The sequence below is a fragment of the Castanea sativa genome, chromosome 12 (genome assembly GCF_040712315.1).
Source record: "Castanea sativa cultivar Marrone di Chiusa Pesio chromosome 12, ASM4071231v1".
Taxonomy (NCBI): domain Eukaryota; kingdom Viridiplantae; phylum Streptophyta; class Magnoliopsida; order Fagales; family Fagaceae; genus Castanea; species Castanea sativa.
The window spans coordinates 48,861,460-48,879,426 of record NC_134024.1 but is presented as its reverse complement, the minus strand read 5'-3'; the positions used below and the strand labels follow the sequence as shown (position 1 = coordinate 48,879,426).

Below are 17,967 nucleotides of genomic sequence, written 5' to 3'. Positions count from 1 at the left end.
GGTTGCTTGTATGTTGGGGATTGGGATATGAGTATGCGGTTTCTTATGCATATAAATCTCTTTACTAATTTTTTTTATGTGTATTGGCCATACCCAGTATTGATCCAACTAACATAAGGTGCTGGAAGCAGAAATCTAGAAATGTCTCCAACTGAGAGAGATTTTTATGAGTAACACTATTATAACATATAATATTAAGAAGATTTATATAATTTAATTAAGATTTATTTGGTAGCCAATTCTTGATGGTACTTATGTGTTATTAGATGAAAATATGTATTTAATACAAATTGATGTTAAAAGCCAAAATACATTTCACCTGTATACCATATGCAACAAAGCTTGCCCATAATCATCTGCTCATAGCACAATTACAGTCTGAAATAGCCAACCATTTGATTTGCGGAAGAGTAAAGAACCTATGACCTTGGTTTTGTACTAAATTATCTTTGCATTACTCTAAATCAATACATATGTGTTTAAACTTGATTGATCTGTTGTTTTGTTCGCAAGTTTGCTTTTTTTTTTTTTAATTTTTTTTTTTAATATGTAACTTATGTTTATTAGCTGCAGAAAGAAAAAAGAGGGGAAAAAAAACTATTAGGCAGCTGGTAGACAAAAGCTATAGCTGCTTTGAAATTGAAAATTAATTGGTTATACTTCAAATAGTTGAAAATCATGTTCCTTGGTTTTTGTAATTGAGTTTTAAGAGTAATATCTACGTGGATGAGGTATTGCCTATTTGTCTTCACTCCCACTTTGCTGATATATTGTGAGAAGCTTGAGTTTCTTTCAAAATATAGTAATTTTGCTGGAACAACCATAATAACCCATGTTAACTTATAAAATTCTCTGTCCATTCTCTCTCTCTATTCTCTTGATGCTGGCTAATAGGTACCAATAATGACCAATTTGTTATAAAGACCAACAAGTTACCTCTTACTAGAGAACTTTCTCTACTTATATTTTAATGTTGCAATATATAAGTCTATGACAGAGAATTTATTCAAAAGAGAGTATAAAAGATACAATGCTAAAGAAAAGCTAGCCTTGAGTGGACCTCCGTTTTGGATACAATAAGAAACAAAGGAAAGTATAACTTAAAGGGAGAAGAAAACAGCATAAACAAACAAAAATAGTAACAAGACATATGAAGTCCAGATAAAATCTCGGCAGTGAGTGCACTGCTCTTGGCCAGAAAGCCCACCTGCTTTTTACAATAGATTGAAAATATTGTATAAGCTCAGTATGTTTCTATGCTGAAATCTTGTCCTAAGTGATGATCATCTACATTGATATGTTTCCTTATGTCATGGTAGAATGGGTTATTACAACATAATTCGTTGGTTGTTTATTACTAAAAATACTAATAAAATTATCAAGAAAAACTCCATTTTTACCTGACAGCTTTTACCCATATCTTTTAATGGATTTTATGGTAAAGAGATATTTTGTTTACATTTTTTGATTTTATATTGTATTAAACAGCTCTAGCTGTTTGGCTTGGATGATGATATAGTTAATATACTAATACTTATTCACTCCATGGGGTATGTAGTTGGCTTTTGCCTTGCCATTATATTCCCAAGATGATTTTGTAGTTTCATGGGATAATCTTTTGAAATTGAAATTTATTATATTTTCATGAGAAAGAGCTGTCTCTTATTTACTTGTCCACAGAACATTAACTCACTGTTTTCCAAAGGAAGAAATGGTACTTCCAAGTGTTGTTCTTGAGCTTTTGTTGCTAGAATACCTCCAAGTGTCACAGATGATGATATTTGCAGGTATCAAATTATGTCCTGATCGCATTCACCACCTCTTGTTGTTGCAATTAGCAATACCTAGCAAATCCAAATGCTTTTTCAGCTGCTTGCATCACTAATTAACACTGTAGGATTGTAAAATAATTAAAATTTGACGGATAGTTGATGATTGTTGCAGTTACTTTATGAACTAAGCTCCGATTTTAGATGCTGACATACTGAAGCTATACAATATCATGTTAACTGTAACAGAGACGAGTGTTTTTTTTTTGTTGTTGTGTTTTTGACATTTTTCTTTCAGGTTTAACAATTACTTACACTAAATTATAATAATAAGCTGTTGTAATATAATTAGATAACTTCTTTGAGTTTCTTGCTTGTATATTGCTCTACATTGAACTGCATTCTCATGTTTTTTTACATCGAAATGTTGACCTTTAAAGTTGCTTGCATTTCAGGATCCAATGACAAAACAACGAATTGGAATTGGAGTTGAAATGTATAGAGAAATGCAGGAAGTGCAGCTAGAGTTTTATAAAGTTTTTGTATTCAGGTTTTGTTCAGGTGAATTTGTAGAACACATATAGTGTTAATTTAATTAAGAGATTTTGAACTAAGTACAGTGTTTAAGGTGTAGTTTGGAAGATTGAAAATTGTGGAACTTCATCCTTTGTTGTATTCTGTCTTGTGTCTGCAGACAAATTGGTCTTCCATTTAACCTCATGGTATTGCCTGGTTTGTTTACAGATTCAATAGACCAGATAAAGTCTGAAACACATGAACTTAAAGGTTCTATAGTTGCTGTGGACTTAGTGACTCCAAAGGTGTCTTATTTAATGTGCTACTTCCTACTTGTATTGAAAATTGAATTCTCTGTTAAGGTGATGGTAGACCTGCATGTTCCACCTGCCATAATTTGTTTATGCAAATGGCAGTAGTTGTGCTTGTTATATAGGAGTAATGCCTCGTTAGCATTTTAAAAACAAATTTTCTCATTGGCTAAAATGGCAAAACAAAGAGATAAAGGGTCCGTTTGAATACAACTTATTTTGCTGAAAACAATAAAAATAAAAATAAAAAAGTTACTATTCACGTGCTTGGCACTGTTCATAAGTCTAAAATCATTGTTCATGGACAATGAACAGTGCCAAGCGCGCCAGCTGGAAAAAAAAAACGTAGGAAACAAAACGCAGCTGAATCCAAACGCCTCTAAAATGTTCTGTTTGGTGATGGTTTTAAGAATTTATTTAGATGTAGAAAAACTAAAGTTCTAAATTTCAGTAGAGGTACATATCAAAAAATTCAGTACAAGCAAAACATAATTGCTTTTGGCAGCAAAATTTTTAACTCTTTCTTATTTGTTCTATAATGATTGTTAATTCATTGCCATTGCTGTTTCTATAATGAGGTTGACCATTAATGTGAGAAGAATAGGCATCACGTCATCGTGTTTCAGAAGCAGTCAATAATTTTCATATAACACGAGTCCTTGACCATAACAGAAGACACTAATTTTACTGACTCAACCTATGCATTCTTACCATTGTGTCATGGACATTGGATACTAATATGATACAGTATCAATTTCTCAAAAAAAAAAAAATGATACAGTATCAAGAAGTAACAAGGCAAATCTTTAAAATGTAGGACCTGGACATGGTAAGGGCATAGAAGACTACAACATATATATCTGACATTTTTGTTCTCATGATATTCTCCTTGAATTAATTAAATTAAGGGAAAAATTATTGGAAATATAAAGGAATACCACTTCAATGAGTATAATTAAATTCTTCAGAATATAATTCAATATGTTATCTTTTCTACAAGCTACTTATCATATTAAGACCAACTCACATATTGGCACTGCAACATAACTGCATCTACTCTCAATTGCCATCACCATCGTCTTGAGAACTGGTCGCGTGTAATTTTACAACGAGAAAGCCTTCATTGTAAAGGCTAAGCAAATCACTTGTATTCAATTGTAAAATCTTGTATTGAAGAAATTATAGCAACAATGTGGATGATTGAAATTCTCAAGTAATCCTTTTTTTTTTGTTTTTTTTTACAATATCCTAAAATAATTTGTATTTTGAATGGGCACAATAATAAAGGGATCACTATTCACAGGTAATTCACTCAAATAAATCCAAAAATACATTCAATTGTATACTCCATTTTATAAAATGATTAAGTGGTTGACTAGAAATGTATCGGTAGAGACTTTCTATATACAACTTTTTACAAGAACTTATCACTTCTTTGTAAAATTGAGTGTTCAAAAAAAAAAAATTTGGGCAAAACAAACACATATATTAAAGAAACGAAGTCCTTACAAACCGACTCAAAAGAATATCAAACTTTATAAAAATGGTAGCGTTAACAGGCATTGTAAAAAATAATTTTATGTCAGCAAAGTCCATTTTTTGTCAGGCAACTTTTGAATTTCACTTATCACTTCATTACTATTTTTAGTCATTTCATTAATTTATACCAATTTTTTATTAGATAGATCCCACAATAAATCATCTGAATTGGTTGTTAACATTTCCCTTGTAAAAAAATAAAAGATGAGGATGAGGTTCCTCGTACAAAATTGAGTGTGCAAGTGGCCCTCCACTTCCTGTTGTTTTCCTTTTTTTTTTTTTGGTGAGGTTTTTGGATAGCTTCCAGGTATTTTCCTATGCATATGGTCTACACAGATGGAGCTCACGTGAAAAAAAGTAGCAAAAGTTGGCTTTGATAGTCAAAGAAAACGGAAGAAGAAAGTGACAAAGAAAAAGGGGGGAAAAAGAGTAGAGCTTAATCTTACAAATTACAAATCACAAAAAAAGAAAAAAAAATCGAATACTTATTTATTATCTTGTTGAACTAGTACCAATCACATTTACTACAACATACGTTTATACATTTTTTTTAAAATGGTTGTACTTTTAATATTAAAAAAAAATTATTATCACTGAACACTCTTGTTTTCCTTGTTTTTTATTTTTTTATTTTTTTTTATTCCCGGTGTTTTAGTTTCCTTTTCTTTTTTTTTTTGGTCTTTGGATAGCTTCTCGGTATTTTCCTATGCATATGGTCTACATAGATGGAGCCCACATGAAAAAAAAAAGTAGCAAAAGTTGGGTTTGATACTCAAAGAAAATAGAAGAAGAAAGTGACAAAGAAAAAGGAGGAAAAAAAGGAAAGTAGAGCATAATCTTTCGATGTGGGACTGCAAAAAAAGTTTCTCAGGAAGTACACAAATAGTTAACTTTTATTTCTTTTTTCTTTTTCAGAATTTATTTATTATTACTTCTTCTTCTTCTTTTTTTGGCTTCCTGATAAGAGAGTATTTAACTAGATATAGAATAACCTAGACTAACCCTATTCTAATCCTAGTAGGACTAGATTCTAGACATGCAAATATATACTTTACAAGTTTACACAGACCTTGCAACCAATTTGGCGCCTAATAGCTCTAAAATTGTCACCATAATACATCTAGTATGTGTAGGACGATGTAAAATTGCAACAAATTTGAGAAAAATTTACATTACTACTTCTATTATTCTATATATTCTATTATTTTTGAAAGATTAAAATAATACTGATAAAATAAAACAATAGTTGTTTAAGAAAAGATGATGGTTTAGGACGATGTAAAAATCTCAACCGTAGGTGTTAAAACATTAGATGTGGAAAATTTTTTAAACAATTAATTGATGCTTGAGTGCTTCGATGAAATGTAACATGCCTGCCGTGTTGTTTTGCATATTTTGACTTTGCCTTACCATATGTCCGCATGGCCCTACGAACTTTATGGTGTGAAAATGGCCAACTTTATAGACAAAACAAAAGCAAGTTGGAAACTTCATTGCTGGTCTTCAACCAAAAAAAAAAAGTTCATAGCAAATCACCTGGAAGTTCACTCATCCTTGCTAGAGAAACTAAAAATCTCTTATTGTTGCTCCCATTCTCTAAGTCTACAACACTCTCTGCTACGCATCGCTTAACAAGCTAGTAAGTTACCAATTGCTTCCATGACCACTCAAGCAACTTCCTCCTCTCCCTCTTCAGCTTCTTCTTTTTCTTCTTGCCCTCGATGGAAATACCATGTATTCCTTAGTTTTTGCGGTGTTGACACCCGAAAGAATTTCACAGATCATCTTTATACTGCTTTGAAACAAAAGGGTATTATCACTTTCCGGGATGATGAAAAACTTGAGCGAGGAGAGTATATTTCTCAAGAGCTCTTAAAAGCAATAGAAGAGTCCAAGTATGCTATCATTGTTCTCTCAACAAACTATGCTTCTTCAAGGTGGTGCTTAATTGAACTAGCAAGAATTCTTAAATGCAAGAAGGAGATCGGAGTGACAGTTTTGCCTGTCTTTTATCATGTGAATCCCTCTGATGTAAGGAACCAAAATGGTATTCTTGTTGAAGCCTTTGCTAAACTTGAGAAAGATACCAGGATTAACACAAAAGATGTGCAAGCGTGGAAAGCTGCTTTGAAAGATGTGGGTGATATATCTGGATGGCATTTGCATGATAGGTAACATTTGACTTGAGTAATTTTGTTCATACTATTATCTTTTTGATTTGCCGAATCATACTATTATCAATATCTTAATTTTCTACGCTAAAATTTTGCTGACTTTCCCATGGACTAACAAGAATTAAAAAAAAAAAAAACTTTTTCAAGTCAATCAAACCAGAGAAAATTTCTGTTTATCTCCTGCATGTATATTATGAACTTAGGACATTATATATAATATCAAATTGGACCCTGGTTGAAGAACCTTTGGGTAGTTTGAAGCATGGTAGTACATGTATATTAATAATTTACTCAATATATACAAATTAAGACACAAACTTAGCAATTAATCCGCATTCTTTAAAGTGATTTGTTTGGTATTTATAGTTGAACCTTTAATGCCTCAATTCAAATTCTTGCCTCCTTTTAGTTCAATATGTCTAATACTTATATATCTCAAAAGCATGACAAGACTCATTACAGGACAGATGTGTTTAGACATCTACTTAATCAGTAGTTATTTCCAAAGTCTATAATAAGTCGGTTCTAATCTTGTATATACTTTTTTTTTTGGGGGTAGATTTCTCATACGTTCATTAGTATTACTCAACTTTTTTTTATTTTTTTATTTGGCCACATGATAAGAGAGTATTTAACTATTTATAGAATAACCTAGACTAACCCTATTCTAATCCTAGTAGGACTAGATTCTCGAAGTGTAAGTATAAACTTTACACAGACCTTGCAACAAATTTGGCCCCTAATAGCTCTAAAATTGTCCTCATAGTACATCTAGTAATGAATTTCTAATTATAATTAGGCACTCTCAATGTGGCTTAACGAAGCTAAGATTATGTTTATGATGAATGTTTTGTCTCTAAATGTAGCTAGCTTTGCGTCATAAAAATTACTGTTTTACTATTTTCTTTGCAGGCACGAATCAATAATTATACAAAAAATCATTGGAAGGATATTTAGTGAGTTGTATCACAAACTCCCATGTGTTTCTGAGGACCTTGTTGGAATGGACTCCTGTGTTGAGGAAATGTTGGATTCATACATAGGTGAAGGGTTGGGTGGTGTTCGCTTTGTTGGGATATGTGGGATGGGTGGAATGGGCAAAACAACCCTTGCACATGAAATTTATAGAAGAATTTCTGGTAACTTTGAAGCTAGAAGCTTTATTGCTAATATTAGAGAAGAAACTAAAAATCGAGGTCTAGTTTCTTTACAAAAGCAACTTCTTTCTAAGATCCTCATGGAAAGTGAAATAAATATATGGGATGTTTGTGAGGGAATCAATGTTATAAGGAATACACTTTGTAATAAAAATGTTTTTATTATTCTTGATGATGTGGATGGAGATGAGCAATTAGAAGCATTGGTAGGGAAGCATGATTGGTTTGGTCCTGGAAGTAGAATCATTGTAACAAGCAGACATAGCCATTTATTGAAAAGATGTGGTGTGGATTACATATATAATGCCAAGGAATTGAATAATGATGATGCTTTGCAGCTTTTTAGTTGGAAAGCTTTTCATAAATCTCATCCTGAAGAAAATTATGTGAATTTGTCTAAGGACTTTGTGAATTATGCTAAAGGCCTTCCTTTAGCTCTTAAAGTTTTGGGTTCTTCATTGTTTGCTAAAAAATTGAAAGAATGGGAAAGTGCCCTATATAAACTAAAAAAAGAACCTAATAGAAACATTTTGGATATACTTCAAATAAGTTTTGATGGGCTTACAAATTCGGAGAAAGGATTGTTTCTAGATATTGCATGTTTTTTCAAAGGAGAGAACAAAGATTGCATAAGAGATATATTGGAAAGTTTTTGTTATTCTCTAGACTACGATATTGGTGTTCTTATGGACAAATCTCTCATAACCATTGATGACCATGGAACTTTGTGGATGCATGATTTGCTACAAGATATGGGTCAAGAAATCGTTCGTCGTGTATCTCCTAAAGAACCTGGTGGACGTAGTAGGTTGTGGATTTATGATGATGTCATTCATGTATTGAAGAATAATTCTGTAAGTTGACTAGTACAAACCTGAACTTAAAAAAGTACATATATTGTTATAAAATTTTCTAACAATTTACAAATTATTCTAATTTCGTTGTTTTTTCTTATTAGGGAACGGAGGTAGTTGAAGGCATAATGCTAAACATGCCTATTCAAGAAGTGGAACACTTGAGTGCTGAAGTTTTCTCAAAGATGAAAATTTTGAGATTGCTTATAATTGGTAATATGAAACTTCCAAAAGGCTACAGAAATGGTACTATGAAACTACCAAAAGTCCTCATTAGAGGTAATGTGCAACTTCCAAAAGATCTTAGTTATCTTTCTGATGAGTTACGCATTATAGAATGGTATGGATATCCTTTTAAATCCATGCCAACTAATTTTCATCCAAACAAACTTGTTGAACTCAGAATGCATTGCAGTCGCATTATACAATTGTGGAAAGGAATTATGGTAAGATTTTCACTCAAGAAAATTTGTTTTTCTTCCTTTTCATTAATACTAGACTTTATCTAATATTTTTTTTTGGTTTATAATAGATTTTAGATGCGTTAAAACTTATGGATCTAAGTGACTCTCAATACTTGATTGAGATCCCGGACCTTAGTGGAGCCCCAAAGCTTAAGCAATTGATTCTTCGACATTGTACTAGACTATATAAGATTCACACATCTCTTGGAGATCTTGAACGGCTTATTCGATTGGATCTGAATGGTTGCAAATGTCTTGAAATCCTTCCTCACAAGATCAGCTTGGGAGAACTTGAAATTTTCGATCTTGGTGGTTGTTCAAGATTGAAGAAGTTTCCAGAAATTGTAGGAAATATGTCACGTTTGTCAAAACTTTGTTTGAGTGAGACAGCTATAAAAGATCTACCATTATCAATGGAGCATTTAACTGGCCTTATAAAATTGGATCTAAGAGAATGCAAAAACCTTTCAAGTCTTTCAAATGGCTGTTGTTGTTTGATGTCTCTAAAAATTCTCACTTTATTTGGTTGCTCAAAACTTGATACACTACCAAAGAATTTGGGTAATATCGAAGGCCTAGAGGAGCTGGACCTGAGTGGAACTGCTATAACAAGGCTTCCTTTATCTGTTGTTCACTTAAAAAATCTCAAAATACTATCTCTTCGTGGATGTGTGGGCCTATCATCTAAATCATTCAATAAGCTCCTGAGTTTTCATTTAGTGCAACGAAAAAGAAGTCCTGATCCCATGGGCATGTTAGAGTGTTGTTTACAAGGCCTATGGTCTTTGACGCAACTGGATTTAAGTTATTGCAATATTCGAATGATTCCTGATGTTCTTGGGACCTTGTCATCTTTAAAAAGATTAAATCTAATAGGAAACAATTTTGTTTGCCTTCCTAAAAGTATCATTCAACTATCTAATTTGGGAGTCCTTTATTTGGGTGGTTGCACTTAACTTCGAATGTTGCCCAAGCTTCCATTAAATATGTATATGATCGATGCAAGAGGGTGTACCTCACTAGAAACATTATCATTTAGTCCAGATTACGATTTTTGGCCGAATGTAATATATTTTCTCAATTGCGTCAAATTGATATATAATCAAGGCAAAGGTGACCAGTTGTTAACAATTCTAAGACATTATATCATTAAGGTCTGTCTGTCTCTCTCTCTCTCCCTCCCTCTCTCTCTCTCTCTTGCATGTGAGTGAAGTTCTAAACATCATGATTTGTTTGTTTCAGAGTTACTGTAACCCGAAATGGTTCACATATCTCACAATTCCTGGAAATGAAATTCCGAATTGGTTTAGGCACCAAAATGTGGGGGCTTCAATGAATCTGCAAGTGCCTTCACATTTATTATTAAGTAGCAAATTTATGGGAATCGCAGTGTGTGCTGTTTATATATTCCGCCAGCATCATCCACTTCACCAACTTCATATTCGAAATTATGGATATATGACATATACGCATAAGCTTTATTGTTCCGTTAAAGCCAACGAATATCGATGTCCCGCAATGGGGCTTATTTTATCTGAGGAATTTGGTAAGATCGAATCGTATCATCTTTGGCTTGAACATTTTCCCAATACAGACTTTGGAAGCAATTGGAAAGAAGAATTGAATCATGTGGATGCTAATGAATTCACCCAAATTGAGGTTACATTTGAAACCGAAGGTCCAGGCTTGGAGATTACGAAATGTGGAGCCCATTTGATATCTGAGCAAGACATTGAAGATCTCAAACAAACTAAGCCTGGGTCTAGCAGCTGCATTATCGCTCCTTATTATGAGGATGATGATTTAGGCAATTCAGAGAAAGATACCACCACACCCAAAGTGGACAGAGCACCCTAATCTAATTGAAAACTAGGTTGGGAATTCATGCATACAAGGACAAGGTGACTTTGATTATGAGTGAGGAAAGAGGAATCCCAGTGAAAATGGCAACTTTGATGAATCTACACAGTTGAGAAACTTTTTTTTCTCTTTGATTTTTTTTTTTTGCAAGGCACCTTTTTCTCTTTGATGAATCTGCAGATGATTGTGTGTACACAATTTTTGTTCAATTTTGCCAAAGGGTAAAGTCAGCACTTTTGTTGTTCTATCTATAGTATTTGCTACAATATTTTCCATAGGAGAATATAATTGAATAGATGCATCCCCACTTCAGTGTTGTTGTGTAATCAAATGGAAAGTAGAATATTTGGACCCTTTTGAAAAAAAATGACACATGATTTTTTTTTCATAAAACAATTTTATTTTAGAAATGAAGTTTGTGTGTGGATTATCTGTTAAAAATTAACACTAACTCTCTTGTATCTAGAAATTTCTAGAGTTCCACTCAATTTGTTTCTCTCTGAAATTCTCTAGAAATTTATAGAACTTCTCACACAATCTCTTTCTCTAGAAATATCTAGAGTTTATCTCAACCTCTCTCTCATTCTCTAGAACATTCTCTTGCATTCCGGATTTCTATATGAGATGTCCTTCTAGAAACTTCTATGTAGAAGTGAAATTCAGCCACATGTTTATAAAGTAGTCTAGATGGTTGGAGAATGACATTAATTTAATGCCAATAAAAAGGAAGATCTAGAAGCTTCAAGTTGGTTCCTTGACCAACATACACCTAGTATAAATAGATGTGGTAAGGTGTGAAGTGAAGTGAAGTAGAGTGTAAGGTGAAGTAGAGTGTGTGAGTTGGTGTGTCTTGTGTGAGGTGAAGAGAAGTCAAGTGTGAAGTGAAGTAAATAGGTGTCTACAGAGTTGGTGTGTCTTGTAAAAACATTAGTGCTTGTAAAGTGTTGTAATTCAAATGAAAGAGTCAAGTTCTTAATAAAAGCTCTTTGTTCAGTAATTTGTTTAATAATATAATGTCAGAGCTTTCGCTAACCCAACATTATCTTTCTTTATAATATTGTAGTTGATGGATTATCTTCTATTAATTAAATATCATTATTTGTGTTATTGCTGATCAGAATAGACTTTATTGTTGTGCTCTAAACAAACTTTTATTTTATTTGTTTATTTAGTTAAATTTGTTTTCTTTTCTAGTGTACAAGCATCTAGATACGATTCTGGACAATTTGGAATTAGAAACTTCTCATCATCTTATTTGTCATTTAGGGAACAATAGCAGATAAAGAGGCTACACAATGTCGGATGGCACAGATGTTCGTACTACCGCCAGAGCACAGGGTTTGGTGCTTACTACAACGACCACTGCACTGTCTTTGAGTGTCTGTGGGGTTGATGCTGATGATGATGGACTGGTACTGTGTTTGGGGCTATTTTTGTTTGGCTACAAGGAAACTTGAGGTTAATTAAGGTGAAAAGGGTAAAAAGCTTTTGAATCACATGGCTGAAATAGCGGTTCTCGACTTATTTCTTGAGTTCTTAATTTTTTGGTTTCCTTTCAAAACACTCACTCACACACACACACACACACACACACAGGTGTGTGTGCGTGTATATATATATATTTTCTTTTCTAATCCTATAATTTTCTTAGAAACTTTTCAGAGCACATAAGCGCAGCTCTAGCAAGCCAGTTGTGTTTGGCTTTGTTGGCAATTTCTTTCCTTTAAATAAGATGTATTTTTCCAAGAAAATAGGACCTTATTGTGGTTTATGTTGTTTTGTATACATGTTTTCTGAAGGTACGAATTGGAGCTATGCTGGAAAACTTTGGAGGAGGATATTGTTGTTTATTTGGGGACAGGTTGTGGGACGACCACATTGTTGTACTGCTTATACATAAGCTGGGTCACTTGATAAGGAAGCCATAGAAGGGCATATGCGTCATCCTCGCCCCTACGGTGGCTTTGGTTCAGCAAGTAAGCTACTATCTATCATGTTGGTTTTGTAATTTGATAGTCAATTTTAGCTTTTATTTAAGCTAGAGACAATATTTGTAGGTTATATGGCTGGTACATTGCACAATAATGAAGTGATGTGCTCTTTTGCTTGGCTGAGGTTGTAGGTATGTAGATATGTAGGTCGTGAGAAGTGGGTAGGGTTGTTGCTTGTTAGTGCTTATCTATGCAATTTCTCATTGTGATTCTAGATTTTAAGAAGGGGCTCTTCAAGTTCATATTGGAAGGGTGTTTGGCAATTTATCAATAGAACCATGATTATACTATGAAGTATGACTCGTGACCCCTTGAAATATATAAACAAAATCAAAATAGGGCTAGACTACCAGATAATACAAAAGCATCAATTCCTAGAACCAAAGATTCAATTCCTAGAAATTGACCAACCTTGATAGAGCAGAAATTTGGGCTTATTCTTTTAACAGGAAAGTGATACGTAGTGTTTTAGCATGCAATAAAGGATTGTGTGGCCTCTTTATCTGTTAATTGGGGTCTCATTTGTCAATTGATGATTGATAATTGTGAAAGAAAAATGCAAAACTATAATTATGATTTATGAGGCATGAACCAGTAGAACAAGAACCTCTAATGAGGAATTTTACCTTTGAGAGACTAAGACAACCCCACTGATAACATTCTAAAAGATATGGGAAAACAACCTCTCCTTTACTTGCACAATTGCCTTAAGTACTGCTGTGCTCTTCCTTCTGTCTTAAATTTAAATAAAGTATCTCATTTATTTCTTATTCTCTTTATGATTTGGTGAGCAATGACTTTGCCATCCTTTCACTCATATTAGCATTTCCTCACTTAAAAAAAAAAAAAATATATATATATATATATATATTTTTTAATTTTCCTGTCAATCAAATTTTCCATAGTTGAAAACTTTCCTACATGATCTGTGATTTTTTGTTTGAATTGATTTTAGATCTGTGCACTTTTGTTAAGGACGTCAAAAGATAATTTTTGATCATATGTGGTCTTTTTGCTAGTCAAATTGACTCAGGCACCCTACCTTACCAATTAATTATTGGTAGGATGCAGATGTTGTGTTGAAATTTAACCTAATTCCCATAACCTGTGAGATGTGAAAATAGAGAAAAAAAGAACAACCACATCACAAAAAGATGTATGTGGTTTGGCAATATATCTACATTCACAAAGTTGCTGTGATTTTCATTATGTCAAGGCGAAAAATACAGAGGTACCACAGTAAAATGATGTAGGTTCCCATAATTTAGAAGCGAAAAATATATACCCCAAACAATGGGTCCAAAACAAGCCAATAATGATCTTGTTGGTCTAGGCCTCTGCTCCATGAATTAAGGCTCACAGAAAATCTCACTTAAAACCGTAATGCATCCAATTCAGATTGGATCACAAACTGGATTGAACACAAAACAGGCTCCACATAGCCCAACAAGTTGATTATTGAAGATGTGAAGTTGATGTAGAACAAGCTGGTTCAAGAATTTTATAAAAAAAGGGAAATTTTACTGCAAAATGTGTCTTCACTCTTCAATAATTGATAGATTAACATTGCCAAAAATGTATATATTTTCTATTCTTTTGGATAAACATCGTAATAGAAAGATTAAGAGGTTCAAGACCATTGTTGTTTGTAGATTATAGCTGAATTAGATTGACAATGATAGAAAATAAATTTAAATTAGAATATGTGATTGCCAGCCCTTCACATCATTTTAAGTGGTTATAGGAAGTAACAACTGGGAGAAGCATACTGCTTGTGTATATGATCTTTGTAATATTGGGCCCAATGCTAGTGTTCACACACTTTTATGGGACAATGTACCAATTTGAAATTTTGTTGAAAGATCTCGTGCATGATTCATACTATTCTCTGCATGTCAACCTGCACAGGAAAATGTATCCTCAAGATTTAAATAAGCCCAAATTATTCCTTATTTTTTGGTTTGGTTTGGTTCTCCATTTGCAGGACATCAAATAGTTCTGCTTACAGTCATTATGGCTTTGCTTGTTGTACATTAGAAAATATTTACAATGTTATGCTAGTATATTGGCTCTCAACCTTTCAATTTTTTTTTTTTAATTTTGGGGTTGGGGGATGTGCATATTATTGTTGACTCTGCCTCTCCTGCAGATCATGCTCATGTAACTGGTCTGATGCCTGTTAATTGACTATTATCTTCTGGACATAAAGAGGACATGCCGATGACTGCAGAAACGGTGGTTGGTTCTGCTTTTGCTGATGACTGTGCTGTTAAGCCTTTGACAAGTTTAGCTGCTAAGTGGTGAAAGAGGCTTTTCACAAGATGTATTCCGATTGAAGCTACTATTGATAATGTGCAGTTGTATTTCAGTCAGTTTGGCTATGTTTTGGATGTGTATATTGCCCAGGTAAAAGTAGCTAATTTTTATCTAGTTTGATTGAGAATGTGTGGATGGTTAGCTGATGAAAATATTACTGCATCTTTTTTCTTGATAACAATTTTTTAAATGCTTCATAGCCATGGCTAAGAAGCATGTGATAAATGTATTGTTGAACCAGCTTGGGTTTGTTCATGGTTTTAAAATGGGCTTGCTTGCAGAGCGATACTTTTACCGCCTTATCTATATAGCAAAAAATTCAATATTGTGCAACACTAGTAATGGCTGAAATTAAGATGTTTGAGATATGACAACAAGAGGTAAAATGAACACATGATGAACACTTAACACCAATTGGAAACAGATGAGATGTTCTGCCAAACTCATCCTTCCTGGGATGAGAATTGAAAATTAGTAATTGCTTAGAAGGCTTTTCTTGGAACAAATTGTAATTGATTGCATGGTTTTTTTATTTGCACATCATGTAAGCTCATTTTGTGCTGTAATTGCATTTTCTGTGTTATAATACATATTAGTAATTATTAGATCCTTTTTGGGTTTTGCCCATACGTTATTGGCATAACTAATATCACGATGCATTTTGCTTCAGGTTGAAAGAAAAATGTGTCATAGGGGGTTTGGTTTTGTGACATTTTCTGATGAAATTCAACTGAGTACACTTCTCAGAAAGTACATAGGATACGTAGGCAGATGTGTGTATGTTATCATGATATATGATAGACAGGTGCTTTGGTCCAATAGGTATTCATGTGGGTATCTGAGTATCAAAGGAAAGAGCCTTAGAAGTTTCTTGTGCAGAGTGGTTTGGTGTGATAATGTCTATCACAGATGGTCTCAGAGAAACTCAAGAATTCATGGAGAGGTCAAAACAGAGGAAATCAAAGTGAAGAGAATGGGAAAGGATGCCAAGTTTAGAATAATGTTCAAAGGAAATCATAGAGAAGAGAGTTATCTGTTATAACTGGAGTGTACCACATTCCATCATTCATGGTTTCTGCTTAAAAGTTTTGCTAGTAGCTGGGTTTGTGATTGGTTTTATTTTTTAAAAGAAGATGTTGGGTAAGATTAACACCAATATGATGCTGTAGTTTAGTCTGAAGACTCATATCTCTATGTAAAACTTGGTTGGGATGATGTAGCACTGTTTTCAAATGGAGATGATCTTTTAATGTATAGGTCAGGGCAGATGCCTTTGTTGTAGACTTGTAGTGGACTAACTGAAGTCTCATTGTCCCAAGATAGAAGAACGTTCAATTCTTTTTTTTTTTTTTCTTTTTTTTTTTGTGAGGTTGCAACAAAAGTGTTTGTAGGAGTAAGGACAAACACCCAATTCCGTTATTGCATTTGTCATTGTCTTCCCGCTTTAGCACCTCTGTATTCCATCCTAGTATTTTTAGCCGAATAGTTAATTGTTCTAATTATGTTCTAGACTTGATAGATATTATCATACACAGCATTGCAAAAATAAATAAATACATGAATACACAATTTGGTTACCTAGGGAAAAAAATGGAATAACATTCCAAAGTAAAAACCACTGTCAGGGCCTTAACTAACAACCATAAGGAAAATAGCACCTCTGTGTAAATTTGAAATATATACAATAGAGTTAACTTTATTACTATATTGTGTTATTTACTAACGTGACCACATGTAGTTCTGGATTAACCGACTTTTCTACAAGTGAACTTTGTTGAACGTGAACACTCACTCATGACTTCCAAGTACCCATTTGAAAATTAACTCCAACAGATCTTCAAAATCATGAATTTGGATCTCCAGTTGATGCCTTAGAGAGTACCTGAATATCTCCTATGATTGTGTACGCCGCACAGCTCTACAAAGTCTTCAAATATGTGCCCTAGGGTTGCTTTTATACCTTGGCTTGAAAACGACTAATACCTAGGCTGAATACTTGGATTCTGTTATTTACAAATTTTGATAAGTCAAGACTTTTGCATCAATTGGTTGAGATTAGTGATTCTCTATCGATTGAGTCACTGTCAAGTGGTTTCGATATCACATAAATTTCTGTTTTTCTTGGTCTTGAATCTTTGGTCTAGAATGGAGCTTAAAACACACTCAAGAAAAACTAAGAGTTTCTTACAAAGTGAATAATTGAATTGATCACAGTTTGCCGAGCTAGTCCTGTGGATTCAACAAAAAAGAATACTTAGACTAGAAATATAGCCTTTGACATGAGACACCAAACCTTGTTCACATTAAACTTTTAAATTCACCATTAAACACAAGTCATGAGTGTAGGAAATTATTACGAGAGTCGCTCATGTTTCTACAATGCGGAAAGAGGGGAATTACTGGCATATACTGCTAATCCAAACCTTGGTACATGATAGTGATACAATATTTATAGTGGCTTCTCCAATGGTAGCATTTGTCATCCTCTTTTCACCTACTTAAGCATAAAATGCCTTCCACATCACCATTTATGCTTTTCACAACCGTCAAACAACCTTAATTTGTTCACCTAAAAGTCACTCATCTTGACCACCTTTCTTACAACGTAGAAAGAGGGGAATTACTTGGTACATGATACAATATAGCGAAGCTTAGTAAGTTGAGAGTGGCTTATTCCTTGATCACTAAAACAACCTCCCCAACTTCTCCTTCTCTAATTTGTTTATTGGATTTTTAGCTTCATTTCTAATTAAATATATATATATATATATATATATATATATATATATATATATATTATCTTTATAAGTTTTTATATTGATGTTATATTAGAGATAGAGATTATTTGGTATATGGCCATGTGGGAGACTAGGTTTCTAACTTTAACAATCTACCATGTAAAATATTGGTTTACAAGAAAATTGTTTTTTCTTTATATTCCCAAAAACAAGTTTTTGAAAATAGAAAACAAAATTGTTACCAAACATAACCTAAAGTTTCAAAATATTTCTTTCCA

The 17,967-nt window shown here is 33.3% G+C and overlaps 1 long non-coding RNA gene and 1 pseudogene across 4 annotated transcripts; both read left to right on the top strand.

Moving 5' to 3' along the window:
* The first annotated feature begins 5,656 nt into the window (after positions 1-5,656).
* On the top strand, positions 5,657-10,770 carry LOC142619067 (TMV resistance protein N-like; annotated as a pseudogene).
* A 1,073-nt stretch (positions 10,771-11,843) lies between these two features.
* On the top strand, positions 11,844-16,357 carry LOC142619077 (uncharacterized). Of its 4 annotated transcripts, none has more exons than XR_012841420.1 (4): positions 11,844-12,121; positions 12,444-12,620; positions 14,785-15,041; positions 15,622-16,357. It is a non-coding gene; the product is annotated as an uncharacterized LOC142619077 (long non-coding RNA). The 4 variants fall into 4 exon arrangements; XR_012841419.1 differs by having other exon boundaries at positions 11,845-12,112; XR_012841421.1 differs by lacking the exon at positions 11,844-12,121 and adding an exon at positions 12,152-12,349.
* Positions 16,358-17,967: the final 1,610 nt, after the last annotated feature.